At 42.6% G+C, this 14,503-nt stretch overlaps 1 pseudogene; it reads left to right on the top strand.

Annotated features, from left to right (window-relative positions):
* The first annotated feature begins 2,917 nt into the window (after positions 1 to 2,917).
* On the top strand, positions 2,918 to 3,633 carry LOC122144060 (annotated as a pseudogene).
* Positions 3,634 to 14,503: the final 10,870 nt, after the last annotated feature.

Genomic DNA, 14,503 nt, shown 5'->3' with positions numbered 1-14,503 from the left:
GAATCTCCTACATGCTCTTGAGACTGTGCTGGAAGACACAGCAAACCTTCTGGCAATGGCACAAATGATGCGCCATCCTGGAGGAGCTGGACTGCCTGTGCAGCCTTTGTATGGTCCAGGTATCGCCTCATGCTACCAGTAGTGACACTGACCCTAACCCAGTGGTTCTCAACCTTTTTTTCCAACGGGCCGCACTATGGTCCAAGTGCAAGTCTCGCGGGCCGCACGCATATCATTTACATATTACGTCACCAATACAAACCAACCTGATTTATAATATTATAGCCTAAATATTATGATAATTAATCGATTATATTAATTGAAATAAATTAATAATTCTACTCCCCATAAATAAAACACCTGATGCTGTCGGGAGCTGACCAATTTTGTGAAATTCGGCTCGAAAGGAGTAACAGCACAATGAAGTTGCGATTGTAAGTTGCAGTCTGTAAGACGCGCACGGGAGCATGACTTGACGCGCGAAATTGAGGGTGATGTGAGTTGTCAAATGTAGCCTATGTAAATGTGCATTCACAAATGTAACTTCATGATGATCCAATGAGGTTCTCTCCAGAGATGTTTTGCCACATTTCTGCAATTAAGGATGATTGCTGCGTAGTATGGGTGTTTCTATTTGCCTGAACTTCTTCAAGTGAGTTACGGCGCAAACCGAAAATCCAGCACTCTCCTTCACTGCTGATACTGTGACTATTCTTGTTTGTTTGTGTTCATTCACTGACATTTCCACACTTCTTTTTTACTCCCTTAAAAACAAATTGTCAATTCTGATGCTCAATTTTACCGAACTAATGGCTGTTGATGACTATTTGAATTGAATTCTGCCAAAGTGCGCGCTTGTATGTGTTCATAAAATGCGGAACGTTATGTGAGTAGGTCTGTTCATGTCTGAAAATAATATATGAAAAACAAAAGAATTTTACATATAAACATTAGGCTATAGCTTATATTTCTTTAGTAGCTACATTTTTAAATGAATGTAAAAACTAAAATGAATTGTAAAACTGAAAGTTTTTTTTTTTTTTTTTTTTTTGTGTTGTGGGTGGTGTTTGGATTTTGAATTCATGACGGGCCGCGAACCGCTGCCCTAGCCAAATGCAAAACTAGTGAAAAACAATCAGAAAAGATGAGTAGGGAAAAAAAATGTCAGTGGCCTCCACCTGTAAAACCATTCCTGTTTTGGGGGTTTTCTAATGGTTGCCCATCTAGTGCACCTGTTGTTAATTTTATTAACACCAAAGCAGCTGAAATGAATTAGCAACCCCCTCTGCTACGTAACTGACCAGATCAATATCTCAGAAGTTTAATTTACTCGATGCTATACTCTGCTCAAAAAAATTAAAGGAACACTTTTTAATCAGTGTATATATTTTTTAAAAATCTTATTTTCAATGGGAAGAAATCTATCATAATAATTGCATAAATATTAGTTAGTACCATGAAATTATCTCAAAACACAAAAGAAAAAATATTGTAGAACACAAAAATTGTGTTATATTGATTTTACTGGGGGTGGGGGCGGGGGACATTACATTTTAGGTGTCCAGTCACTTTTGACCGTGAAGATCACAAGTGTGACTCCCAAATGTGGCGCACTAGACCGAATGGCATTTTTGGCAGAACCTTTAACCACTGAGTGGAGCAGCTCAGTGTGGCGTTTCATTCATTGTTTCAAGCATAATTGGATTAAGCTACAGTTTGTCACTTATGGAAAACATCTGTTGTAGTACCTATCCTTAAGTGTGAGAAGACGCAATTTTTTTAATGCCTATAACATTAACCTCACTAGTTTTGAAAGAGTTGGAAAGGGAGTTTAAGTTACAACTTCTGATAGTCATGGGTGAGAAATTAGACCCATTACAGTTTGCTTATCGCGTTAAAGGGGCATGGATGATGCAAAAACTGTTCCTCTTCAATACTCTCCATTAACATTTGGAGAGTGGGAGAACCTTTGCTATACTGTTGTTTTCAGATTTTTCCTCAGTGTTCAATACACTGCATCCCATTATTTTAGAAAACTCGTAAATGAATTCAAAGTTAGTCATGGGCTGGTTCTTTGGATCTTCTTTTGGTTTAACATGTAGGCAGCAAAGTGTCAAGATGAATGAAGTTGATTCAGACACACTTTACACATCTACTGGATCTTCTCAAGACTGTCCACTTTCACCGATTCTCTTCATACTGTACACTAACAAGCGTTGAAGTTCTCAGAATAATTGTCATGTTGTTAAACGTGCATACGTCACAGTTCTTCTATCCCTGCTATCAAATTTTGTAGTATTATGATAATCTTGCCCTTCATGAGTTTATTATATGGTTCAATGGAGTAGAGTTGCAACTAAATATCAGTAAAACAAAAGAGATGGTAATTGACTTCAGGAAAAATGCTCCTAGGTTGCAACCAGTGTACAGTCATGACAAGACAGTCGATGGAGTAGAGGAGTACAAATATTTTGGAACTGTTTTTGATACCACCCTAAAGTTTTAGGCTATCATTATGAAGGCTCATCAAATATCTATTTTCTATGGAACATTAACTCATTTTATTGAGAGTATTTTGAGCTTTTCTTTTCTCATGCTTCATGCGGGACTTATAACTACAAACTGAGTGTAAAAAAGAACCACAGCAAGGAAGTCTTCTATGACATTCCTGAAGGACTTCAACCTGCAGGCAGTTAAGTACTTCACGGTTTAGTCTAGATTTGACTATCCTTCCCATACCTGAATAATCATAGGGTTGAAGGTGTAAGATAAAATACATAACTCCATTATGTTACGAGATGTGTCTTTTTATCTACCTTTGCAAACGTGTGAATCTATCCCCTCCCTTTGTGTCCTAAACCCTATAAAAGACAGAGTACATCTACATTCTCTGCTCACTCGTTGCTTGAGTTTCATCATGAAACTTCTAGTTTTTCTTCTGTTACCATACCTCTCTCTGAGTGAGGTTGGGCAGGATTTTAGTCAGTGCAATCAGTTCTTTTTGCGTAACAACCCTCCTCAGTTCACACCAGCACTGAGGTCATCAGCACACATCTGTCAGTGTCTTTTGGACAACAGTGATAAACAAATTTATCTTTATGCAACTTTATACAACACAGCATGGAGGATCCCCATCTATTCTGGCGTATGTGTTTAAGAGCCCAAATATTGGCAGGTGTGACGCTTGGTACATCGAACCTCAGGTAACTGTTCAACTGTATTTTATAGTATATGTATTTGAAATGTCAGTAATCAGTTGTAATTATGACTAAAACTGTCTGAGACACTTTGTTGCATTTTTCTTGCATGTCCTTAAGCTGGATGATATAAATGCTAAGCCATGCATGGGACCTGAAGAACCCAGAAGACCTATTGGTACAAACCAGGCTGTGAATAGTGACTATAAAAAGTCTAATTATGACAAAGGTCACCTCTACCCGGTGCAGCACACGAACAATCATCTGTCCATGCTGGCCACCTCCACCCTGACCAATGCCGCGCCACAGAACCACAAGTTCAATCAGGGTAAATGGAATAAAACATGAGAAAGATGTTATTCTTGATCTGCAGTCCTGTCATAGCGAAGCTTATGTGGTTACTGGTGTAGTCCCTGATACCAACATAAAAAATTAAAACAAATAACCCTAGAGTTACTGTCTCACAAGTATTACTGGAGAGCCACCTGTTGTAAAAAGGGACAGAAATTTGAAGGAAATGGTTACTTTGGACCTGATAACAACGGCAGAGTGCAGTCATTATCAATTACAGACTTGCAGGTCAAGCGATCAAAGATTACAATGTGATGGATATTATAATTTTTCCAGTCTTACTTCAGGGCACAAAAGACCCTTGAATGGTTGTAACTAATTTAGCCTTTAACTTATGAGCTAAAAATGGAGCAGTTATATATAGTGACCAGAAGAGGACATGTTCGGTTCAGTTAGTTTGTCGGAGCCACAGCATATAAATTCATGGGAACCAAGTGATAATATGTCATGGCCAAGATAACAATATCCTTATGATGGGCCGCGCGATGTTAAGTCGTGGCTTTGAGATCCTATGTTGCGGTAACAACAGCTTTTTATAGTGGCCACAACTTCTTTTTGTTGAGGGAACATTTATTTCTCATGACCATAAGTTTAATGGACCAACAAATCTGTGTGACCATAGAGAGCGTGTCAGCAACCTTGGATTATCAGAAATTGATAATTATTATCAGCTACATTAATATTTCGTTTTAATTAAGAATGACAAAAGTTCAAAACCGATAACGTAGCCTATTATCTTATCTTATAACCTAAATCCTTATTGTGTGCAATAGTTGTCTTTCAGAAAGCATTCTAATGATTTTTATCTGTCCCCTCCCAGTATTTTAAATCCATTCACTGGTCTGTTGTTCTTTCTTTCTTTTGTTGTTATTATTATTGTTAGCTATTATTATTATTGGTTAATTTTTATTAATTATGTATTTGCTTTATTTCCCCCTTCATTTCCTTGAACCTCTTAATTAACATTCTGTATGTTACTTAAAGCAGGGAAGTCGTGGCCTAGTGGTTAGAGAGTTTGACTCCTAACCCTAAAGTTGTGGGACTGAGGTGCCCTTGAGCAAGGCACCGAACCCCCAACTGCTCCCCGGGCGCCGCAGCATAAATGGGTTAAATGCAGAGCATGAATTCTGAGTATGGGTCACCATACTTGGCTGTATGTCACTTCACTTTCATGTTTTGTAAATAATGTACTGTTAATGCCAAATCACGCCAATAAATTATAGTCTTTTATGACTGTATTTCTGTAGGCTTAACTATGACTGCAAGTTTTGATTTAAAATTAGCCCCTCGTGCCCATGACAGCATTCGAATTAAGTTCAAATAAATTCTTATTAATACGCTATATGTCAAAATAATATTTACACTAAATAGCCTAATATTCATTACACCCAAATGTCTTTTAAATCTATTCACGTATGTAGGAATGTAATTTTTTATCTAATATTTTTACATATATTTATTTCCTGCTTTATCTCATTTTCTCATATCCAGTTCTTTCCCCTCAATATTTTACCCATTCTGTAGGATAGGCCTGCTTACAGTATCATATAGACTGTGAATTATTTTTGTAAATTATGTAATTGCACGACAGTCATGCCAAGCTTTGATGCGACAGGTGCGCACTTATAGGAATGTTATGGGAAGTTCACTTTATGGGAATTTACCATAAGCTCATTTATTTCATTTTATTTTTGCTAGTAATTAGGGCATATAATAGTAATAATAATAATAATAAATATAACTGCATGCAGAAAATCATCGGGGTTCAAGTGTTTTAAGACCTTTAGGCTGACACAAAAGCATTTAGGATTTATAGACACTGCATGTTTAGCAGATCTGATTCTATACATAAGGAATTTCAATCTGGAGACAGCAGGCCAGCTTCAAAACAGTTCCATTTATTGATCTGAAACACATGGGACATTTGATAAGAGAAACATCAGTTTGCGCTAACTTCTTCCATCAAACACAATAATATCTGGAAGAAGAGAAGGAAAAATGTGCGTCTTGGCTCGCCAGCGTCCATTCGTGGTCTGAGGCTGACATGTTACAACAATTTGTTTAACATTGTGTAATACATTTAAAGGGTTAGTTAACCCAAAAATTAAAATTATGTCATTAATGACTCACCCTCATGTTGTTCTGAACCGGTAAGACCTCCATTCATCTTCGGAACACAGTTTAAGATATTTTAGATTTAGTCCGAGAGCTTTCTGACCCTCCATTGAAAATGTATGTACGGTATACTATCCATGTCCAGAAAGGTAATAAAAAGATCATCAAAGTAGTCCATGTGACATTAGTGGGTCAGTTAGAATTTGTTGAAGCATCGAAAATACATTTTGGTCCAAAAATAACAAAAATTATGACTTTATTCAGCATTTTCTTCTCTTCTGGGTCTGTATATTTTGGTTCAAAAATAACAAAAATTTTGACTTTATTCAGCATTTTCTTAAAATTACTGTTTATATATCACTCTTTGTGTCAATTTTTGTCTCCATATATATTAACAATGAATAATAAAATAAATGTTCACATGAACCAACATACAAACATTCTCCCAAAACTCATACAAGTTCACAATGACACTACAGTAATGTGAAATCAGTGCATAATTACAGAACATTACAGAATCAAGGGAAAAAGTAAATAGTATTGATAATTAACAAAACATATTCAAAATTAATCCATAACATTATGAACCTAATTACACAAATTCTGTAATTTTATACAATTTGAGTTAAAGAACTGAACATACCTGAAACACACGGGACACTTGATAAGAGAAACATCCATTTGCACTAACTTCTTCCGTTAAACACTGCACAAACCAAGAGTTTGTGACGGCCCATTCACACGGGTGCCAGTGTTAATGCTTGATGGAGGGCGTTTCTGAAGTTTGCTGCTAACGCGACCATCATAGTGTTAACAGCCAATCACATTAGTTTTCTGGTGTTGCATGCATGCGATTAGCTAGCGTCTGTGCTAGGGTGATCTGATCCCTTGGTGCTTGAAAAGTTGAAAAGTTTTCAACTTCTGACGCAAGCAACGGACCCAATGAGACGCGATGGACCCACAATTCATTTCGCCATTGCTTGACATCACTCCATTCAAAGTAAATGAGAGGCGTTGATGCTGACGCCCCGTGTGAATGGGCCGTTCCCTTTCATAGGTCACTTCAATGCTGCGGTGACGTCACCATATGGGAAAACCTCTCGGTGTGACGAATGTCTGAAGCCCTATACCATCCCACCAATTTCATTTGCCAAATAGCGCTTGGCACCGCCCTACGCATGGTATACCCAAGTGTTGCGTGCTATTTTGCTCAGATTTCATTTCCTTCAGGAAAGCGAATCATCTGTGCCCTAAGGAATCATCTCGCGTTCTCAGCGGTTTTTTTCTTCGAGCAGTGTTTAACTCCTCTTCAAGGACGCGATGAGTCAACGAAAGGTAAGTGGCGTATAACGGGTTTATCAAGGGGAGACACTCATGAGAGGTTAATTTAGCAGCCCTCTCTATATGTTCTCTCTGTGATAGCCTGCGGCTACAGTTTTGCGCTCGGGAGTGTATTTTCTCTAGGTCACCCTCACGTCAAACCCCCACCGTTACGCTTCTCTGCGGTCGCCAAGGCACCACACAAGGCGTGGTTTGGGGCGATGTGTGCGGCTTGGACTATGAGGACAGTGATGCACTGGAGTTTTTTCCACTTTGCTCGCTTTCCCCCACTTGAGTGTGTTAAATCAGCAGATTTGCTTTTAAAAAACTATGTTTGTCCACCCGCGGCTTCGGACTCAGAGTACGCACTGGCCGGCACATGCGGTTTCTCTCCCTCTGAGCGAACAGGAGAAACGTGCCTCCCCTTCCTACAGTGAGCTGTTGAATGTGGTTACCCGCGTGGTGGATAAACTATACCCCTTCTTCACGGACCTCCACCAAGAGGTTTCGAGGTCCTGGAAGCAGCCTTAATCAGCGCGCATCACGAACGCCGCGGGTTTCGCCACCATTGCTGACATGGCGGACCGCGGTTATACAGCGATGCCGCCGGTGGACGAACTCTCTAGCCGAACGTATCGCGCCGAACTCAGCCGCGGCCTGTAAGTCTCGCCCCCCCCTCTCGAAGGCGTGTCGAGTCGCGTCTAATCTCGGCAAATTTACTCCACTTGATGGCGGTTCTTAACGAGAAAGGTATCAAACCGGAGGCTGTGAAACAGCTGCGGGGGCAACAGATTTGGCGCTAAGTGCTACCAAAACATACTGCCCGAGCAGTGGACCGTTCTATGACAGGGATGTTAACGGTCGAGCACCACCTTTTGCTAATCTCGCCGACATTACAGAAAACCTGAGCTGGACGGCAAAAGCCTCTCGTCCTCAATCTCCTAACAGCAGTTTCTGATACTTCCCTGTTCGTCAGGGACTGTGCCCTCCACTAGAGAGCGCTGTTGGACCGCTAATGCACATTCAAACCCTCTCACTGCAGTCCCCACTTTCTAACATTGACTGTCTCGCAGCAAAAGGCGCCTTGAGCATCATTGGATCAAGCTATCACTTTGAGCACCCCTTCAGACACTCTGCTCAATCCAGCCTTCAGAGTTTGAGGGACGGCACAAGAGGCTGACAAAGATGGCCCGTTTATGACGGCCCACACAGCAGCCGTGATCTCGCTAGCGGCGTGGCCCGATGTTTATTTTGTTGGATTAAATCCTGCCGTGGATACGCTTCAGGATTAGGCACAACGAAACACAGTGACTTTGACACATGCACTTCCCTTGCTTACAGACGCTGTGAGCTTTCCGTGCTCAAACATTAATGCATGTGGGAATGGCAGAGGCTTGGAAACCACTACATTTTCAGGGCCACAGGGGAGCGCTTGCCCGGCATTTTCACTATGGGTGTTACGCACAATTCGTTACTGATACACCATTCAGTTTCAAAAAGGCCCGCCTCTTTGCCACGGAAATCTTCCCACGGTTGTTAAACCAGGGGAAATCGCGGTGTTGCGGCAGGAGATGTCAGCTCTGCTGGGTAAAGGGGCTATAAAAGTACACCCCTCTCAGATGGAGTTAGGTTTTTACAGCCGCTATGGTTTTTGATGGGGGGGAAATCACGGTGTTGCGCGATTTACAAACCGATATTGGATTTACGCCGTTTGAATCTTGCACTCAGGATGAGCAAAATCAAGATGTTAACGGTAAAGTCTATTCTGTCTCAGATTCAACCAAACAGTGGTTTGTCACGATCAATCTGAAGGATGCATATTTCCATATTCAGATCATCAAGAGACACATGAAGTTCCTCAGATTCGCTTTAGAGGGCAAAGCGTTGCAAAACCGTGTTCTTCCCTTCGGCTTAGCCTTGGCTCCTCGAGCATTTTCGAAATGCATGGACGCAGCTCTGGCCCCAGCGGCTCCAGGGCGTTCGTGTATTGAATTACCTGGACGATTGGCTGGTGTTAGCACAATCGCAGAATCATCTAAAGAGCCTGGGCTTATGCACAAATTTCCAGAAGAGTGTTTTAATTCCCTCTCAACGGATAACCTTCTGGAAATAGACTTGGACTCTCGCGCGATGACAACAAGATTATCTCTCCCCCCCCTTAAGTCTCTCACGTTATGCCTGCGCCATTTCATAGCAGGTCGCACAGTGACAGTGAGTTTGTGCCTCAGACTTTTGGGTCTAATGGCAGCGGCATCCCCTGTAATCCGTCTGGGCTTGCTTCACATGTGCCCATTTTCAGTGGTGGACGAAAAAGCCAAAACATTTCATCCCGTTGTTTTCCGCATCGGACGATTTCGGTGACACGGAGGTGTGTTATGTCGATAAAACCATGGATGTCAGCCAAATTCCTTCTAGCTGGAGTTCGGCTGGGGATTTGTGCTTCCCGCGAGACTGTCACGACGGACGCGTCTTTGACCGGTTTGGGAGCTGGTTGTCAAGGACGCCCAACTCACGGAGTATGGATGGCGACACAACGCGGCTGGCATATAAACAGGTTGGAATTGCTGGCAGTTTTTCTAGCTCTCCAGTATTTCTTGAATCTGCTGATCGGCCGTTATGTACTAGTCAGGTCAGACAACATAGCAGTTGTGTCGTATCTGAATTATCAGGGAGGATTATGCTCTCGACCCCTGTGCAGGCTGGCGAGGAATATTCTTCTTTGGTCTCAGAACAGATTTCTGTCGATCCGAGTGGTTCATGTCCCCGGGCACTTGAACTTTGGAGCGGATTTGCTCTCTAGACAGAGCCTGGAGCAAGGGGAATGGAGATAGCACCCCCAAACGGTGAGCCTTATATGGCGTGTATTTGGAGAAGCGAAAGTGGACTTATTCACATCTAGCACGACTACGCATTGCCCGCTGTGGTTCTCCCTATGCCCTCCATCGCCCCTAGGCATGGATGCGTTTAGCTCACGATTGGCCCAGGACCAGCTTATATGCTTTTCGTCCAATTCGACTAATTCCAGCAGTGTTATCCAGAATTTGGCTGGACAGAGTGGAGCAGCTGCTGTTTGGTGGCTCCGTGGTGGCCCACACAGCCGTAGTTTGTGGATCTGGTCAATCTGTTAGTGGGCTCTCCATGGGGGATTCCCCTCAGACAGGACTTACTACTCGCAAGCACGAGGGATGACTTGGCACCCAAGGCCAGATCTATGGAACCTGTTGGTGTGGCCTCTGAGCGGAGTGAGTTAATATGTCCCGGTCTTTTTCAGTTGAAACCACCGAATTCTAATGAATTCTAATGAACCAATGAATTCTAGGGCAGCTTCTACGAGACGCTTTATGCTTTCAAATGGAAACTGTTTACTGCCTGATGTGGAATTCATAATATAGATCCAGTTTACTGCCCTGTGGCTTCGGTACTGGAGTTTCTTCAAGACCGTTTTTCTATGAAGTAACACCAGCCACTCTTTAAGTTTACGTGGCAGCCATTTCAGCTAACCACGTATATATAGATGGTACTTCAGTGGGCCATCATCTGCTGGTATCTCGCTTTATACAGGATTCGTGACGGCTAGGGCCTTTCTGCCCTGCGCAAGTTCCTTCATGGAATTTATTCATTGTGTTGCAAGGTCTATCAGAACATCTGTTCGAGCCCTTGGAAATTGAAAAAAAAAAAAAGAAATCCTACTTTAAAGACAGTTCTTCTTGTGGCTTTATCCTCCCTCATGAGAGTTGGGGATTTTTACAGGCTCTTCTGTTTCGCCCTGGTGCATGGACTTTGCACCAGGGTTTGTGAAAGGACTGCTGCGGCCAAGGCCTAATTATGTACCTAAGGTGTGCCTCAAACCCTTTTCACTTTCAGCAAGTGGTCTTGGAAGCTTTACCCCCTGTTGAGGCGGGGCTAGGAGATCTGAGTCGTTGCCCTGTCAGAGCGCTGAAGACTTATGTTGATCAAACAGCTCCATGGCGTGAGTCCGACCAGCTGTTTGTCTGTTTGGACACAAAAATAGAGGCCATGCTGTCACAAAGCAACGCATGTCCCATTGGTTGGTGGAGGCAATATCTTTAGCCTATGAGGCGCGCGGACTCTCTTCACCCTTAGGAATTAGGGCTCATTCCACGAGACCAGTGGCTTCATCGCAAGCTTTTCTCAGTGGATCTCCTATGTATGATATCTGTGCTGCGGCAGGATGGTATTCACCAAGCACTTTTGTCAAGTTTTACAGTCTGGATGTGAGGATGGCTCCTGGCTCCCGGGTTCTCTCCGCTTGAGGAGATGCTTTCCTTGGATCCCAGCTATCAGGTATGTCAAGCGTTATGGTATAGGGTTCCCATACGGTGATGTCACCGCAGCATCGAAGTCACCTATGAAAGGGAATATCTCAGTTAAGTATGTAACCATGGTTCCCTGAATAGGGAATGAGATGCTGCGGTCCCAGCCATTCTGTACCTTGATAGCATTTTCTTCAGTTCATGAAATCTGAGCGAAATAGCGCGCGGCACTTAGGTATACTATGCGTACGCATGCGTAGGCTGGTGCCAAGTACTATTTGGCCAATAAAATTGGCGGGATGGTATAGGGCTTCAGACATTCGTCACACCGAAAGGTGTTCCCATACGGTGACATCACCACAGCATCTCGTTCCCTATTCAGGGAACCATGGTTACATACATAACCGAGATGTTACGCCCCATTCACACGGGGCTTCTGCGTTAACGCCTGATGGAGGGCATGTCTGAAGTGGATGCTGATTTAGTTGCACTGGTGATTGGTCGTGTTGTCGTCGTTAGTGTACTACACAAGCTGCACAAGCTGCACAAGCTCAGGCGACGTGGTGCCCGCCGTTGTTGAGTGCATTCTATTCTCAGAAAGCGCCAACAGCGGGGAGAGTATCACAGACTTGTCCGGGAGCTGCGCCTGGATGATGCACTGTTTGAGCAGTACTTCAAATGTCCCCGGACACATTCGACGAGTTGCTCGGCAAGGTAGGCCCACTCATCACAAAGGTCAAAAAAGTAATGCGGTTGGCAATTGGACCTTCCCAGCGACTCGCCATCTGCCTACGGTAATAATAATTTTATTTGATTACACTTGCTGTAGGCTTTGTCTTCCTTGTAAAACGTCTGTATGAACTATCGGATAGAGAGATGCCACCAGTGATCAGTGATAGAAGAAAATGCGTCTGTGGTTTAGTGTAAACATTTTTTGTGACTTTTAAAAAAAGCTAGTTTATTTAGAAGCAGTGCTACTACCAGTATAGGATAGTTCACCCAAAAAAGAAAATTCTGTCATTTACTCACCCTCAGGTTGTTCCAAACCTGTATAAATTTCTTTGTTCTCTGCCAAGCTATCCCTTTAAAGGAGCGGTCACACTGCACTTTTCGTTCCATTGACTTCCATTCATGCGCATGCAAATGCGTCAGACCGGAAACGCAAGCTCATGCAAAAAATTTCACATTTCGCTGCGTTCCAAAGTTCAAGTTTGGTGAACTCTGACCTGCGAATTCGCATCACGTGAAGACGTGTGACCAGTAGAATATCGATACGTCACTGCGTGACCTCTCTGTACAGAAATTAAAAAATTAAGGAAGTCCTAATTTTAGCCGTAGCGCAGCATCCTATTTTATATAATACATCTTCAAAAGATTATTAAAAAAAAAAAAAAAAAACTGCATGGTTCACAGTGTCATTGGAAACAGGAATAGATGGTACATTTGAATGAGGACATATTTTATAATTTTTATTGCTTAGTGTGTATGTATTTATATAGAGAGAGAGAGAGACAGACAGAGAGTAAAAACTAATAGTAAAAATAATAAAACGCTTTCGACGCCGTCGCAAAAAGGCACAGTACAAGCACATTAATCCATGTTGTGATAACTGAGTGGAGACCGTTAACCTGCTCCCGCCCATATTTGCAGCGGTGCTCCGAAAAAAATTTAGCACGTTCAAAGTCTAGTGTGACCCGCCCCTTAACACAGTAATTGTCTCAGAGATCAGCTTGTTTGAGCATGTGAAAATTGTGATTCCACTATACTATGGACATGTATAATATGTATAGTATTTATGCAGTGTGTTTTTCTGCCCTGTATGGTAAATGCATAAAAGCCAGTAAGAGCAGATGACATGATAGTAGTCAGTGTGCTCATAGTATAAGACAAAAAACATACATGCACAGTAAATCTTATTAACTTTATTATTTTTAATGTAATGTAATCCTGATTTTTTTTTTCACAGGTACCTGGCCACTGGAGATTCCTTCAGAACAATAGCCTTCAGTTTACCGTTTTGGGCACTCTACTGTCTCAGGCATTGTGAGAGAAGTGGCCATTGCCATCTGGACAGCCCTGGTGGAGGAGACTATGCCAGTTCCCAGCATGGAGGACTGGAGGGCCATCGCTGACCAGTTCCATGTGCACTGGAATTTTCCCAGTTGTCTTGGTGCCATCGACGGGAAACATGTGGTCTTACAAGCACCACCAAATTCCGGGTCCCTATTCTTCAATTATAAGTCCACCTACTCTCTGGTGCATCTGGCTGTTGTCGATGCCAACTACCTGTTTAGGGTTGTGGATGTTGGGGGCTATGGCAGAACCAGTGACGGTGGAACACTCCGGAATTCAGCATTTGGAGAAGGCCTCAGAGATGGCACGCTTGACTTACCACCAGATGCTGCTATCCCAGGAGCAGAACAACGGGGTCCTCTGCCCTGTGTGTTTGTGGGGGATGAGGGTTTCCCGCTGATGACGAACCTTTTGCGGCCATACCCTGGACATCACATCCCACCAGAGAGAAGGGTGTTCAATTGCGGAAGCAGCACGCGGCTATTTTGCTTTCCACACCGGCAGCGGAGGCAGCGCACAATTGAACAGCGGATTTTGGACAGAGTACTGTCAGTTGGTTTCCAATTGAATCAGTTTTTTGTTTTTTCTTGAAAAAGAACAATAATTCTACAATTTTCAGACATTGGTTTTATGTAGCCAACAGATGTTTTCTGCTGAACATTCCAATGTATTAGAGGAAAGTGGCAGGCTTTTGAGGTTGCGGTGAACCTAGAACTGTAAGTACTTTGACATATGTGACCCGTCACGGAAACCAGTGACACAAGTCGGCAGCACAACTTTCAAGCAAAAATGAGAAAGAAGCGTTTTTTTTTTTAATTTGGTGATTTTCGTTTTTTTTTGCAGAATCTGTTAGTTGAGACCATGAAGAAGCCTCTCCGTGTTTGAGATACCAGTATTGGTATATACATTTTGAGGTTGAAATCGGCTTGTTTTTTCGGAGATTCTAGCACGCAGTAGGGGCGTGTCATTGTCTGTGTGTATTTCCATACTGGATAAGCCGGCTTTTGTTTCTTTTGTTATTGCGCCCCCGCCCTCCAAGGGAAGCGTGGCTAATTATTATGCAGCGCTCTGGCCGGCGAAAATGTTTTGAAGTACTTCTTCGACAAGTGCTTATGAACAAGCGCTCACTGATTCTGAAGACGATCTGAGCAATGATGAAAGCGGCATAATAAG

The sequence above is a fragment of the Cyprinus carpio genome, unplaced genomic scaffold, assembly GCF_018340385.1.
Source record: "Cyprinus carpio isolate SPL01 unplaced genomic scaffold, ASM1834038v1 S000006585, whole genome shotgun sequence".
Classification (NCBI taxonomy): Eukaryota; Metazoa; Chordata; class Actinopteri; order Cypriniformes; family Cyprinidae; genus Cyprinus; species Cyprinus carpio.
This window is presented reverse-complemented; position numbering and strand designations above follow the sequence as displayed.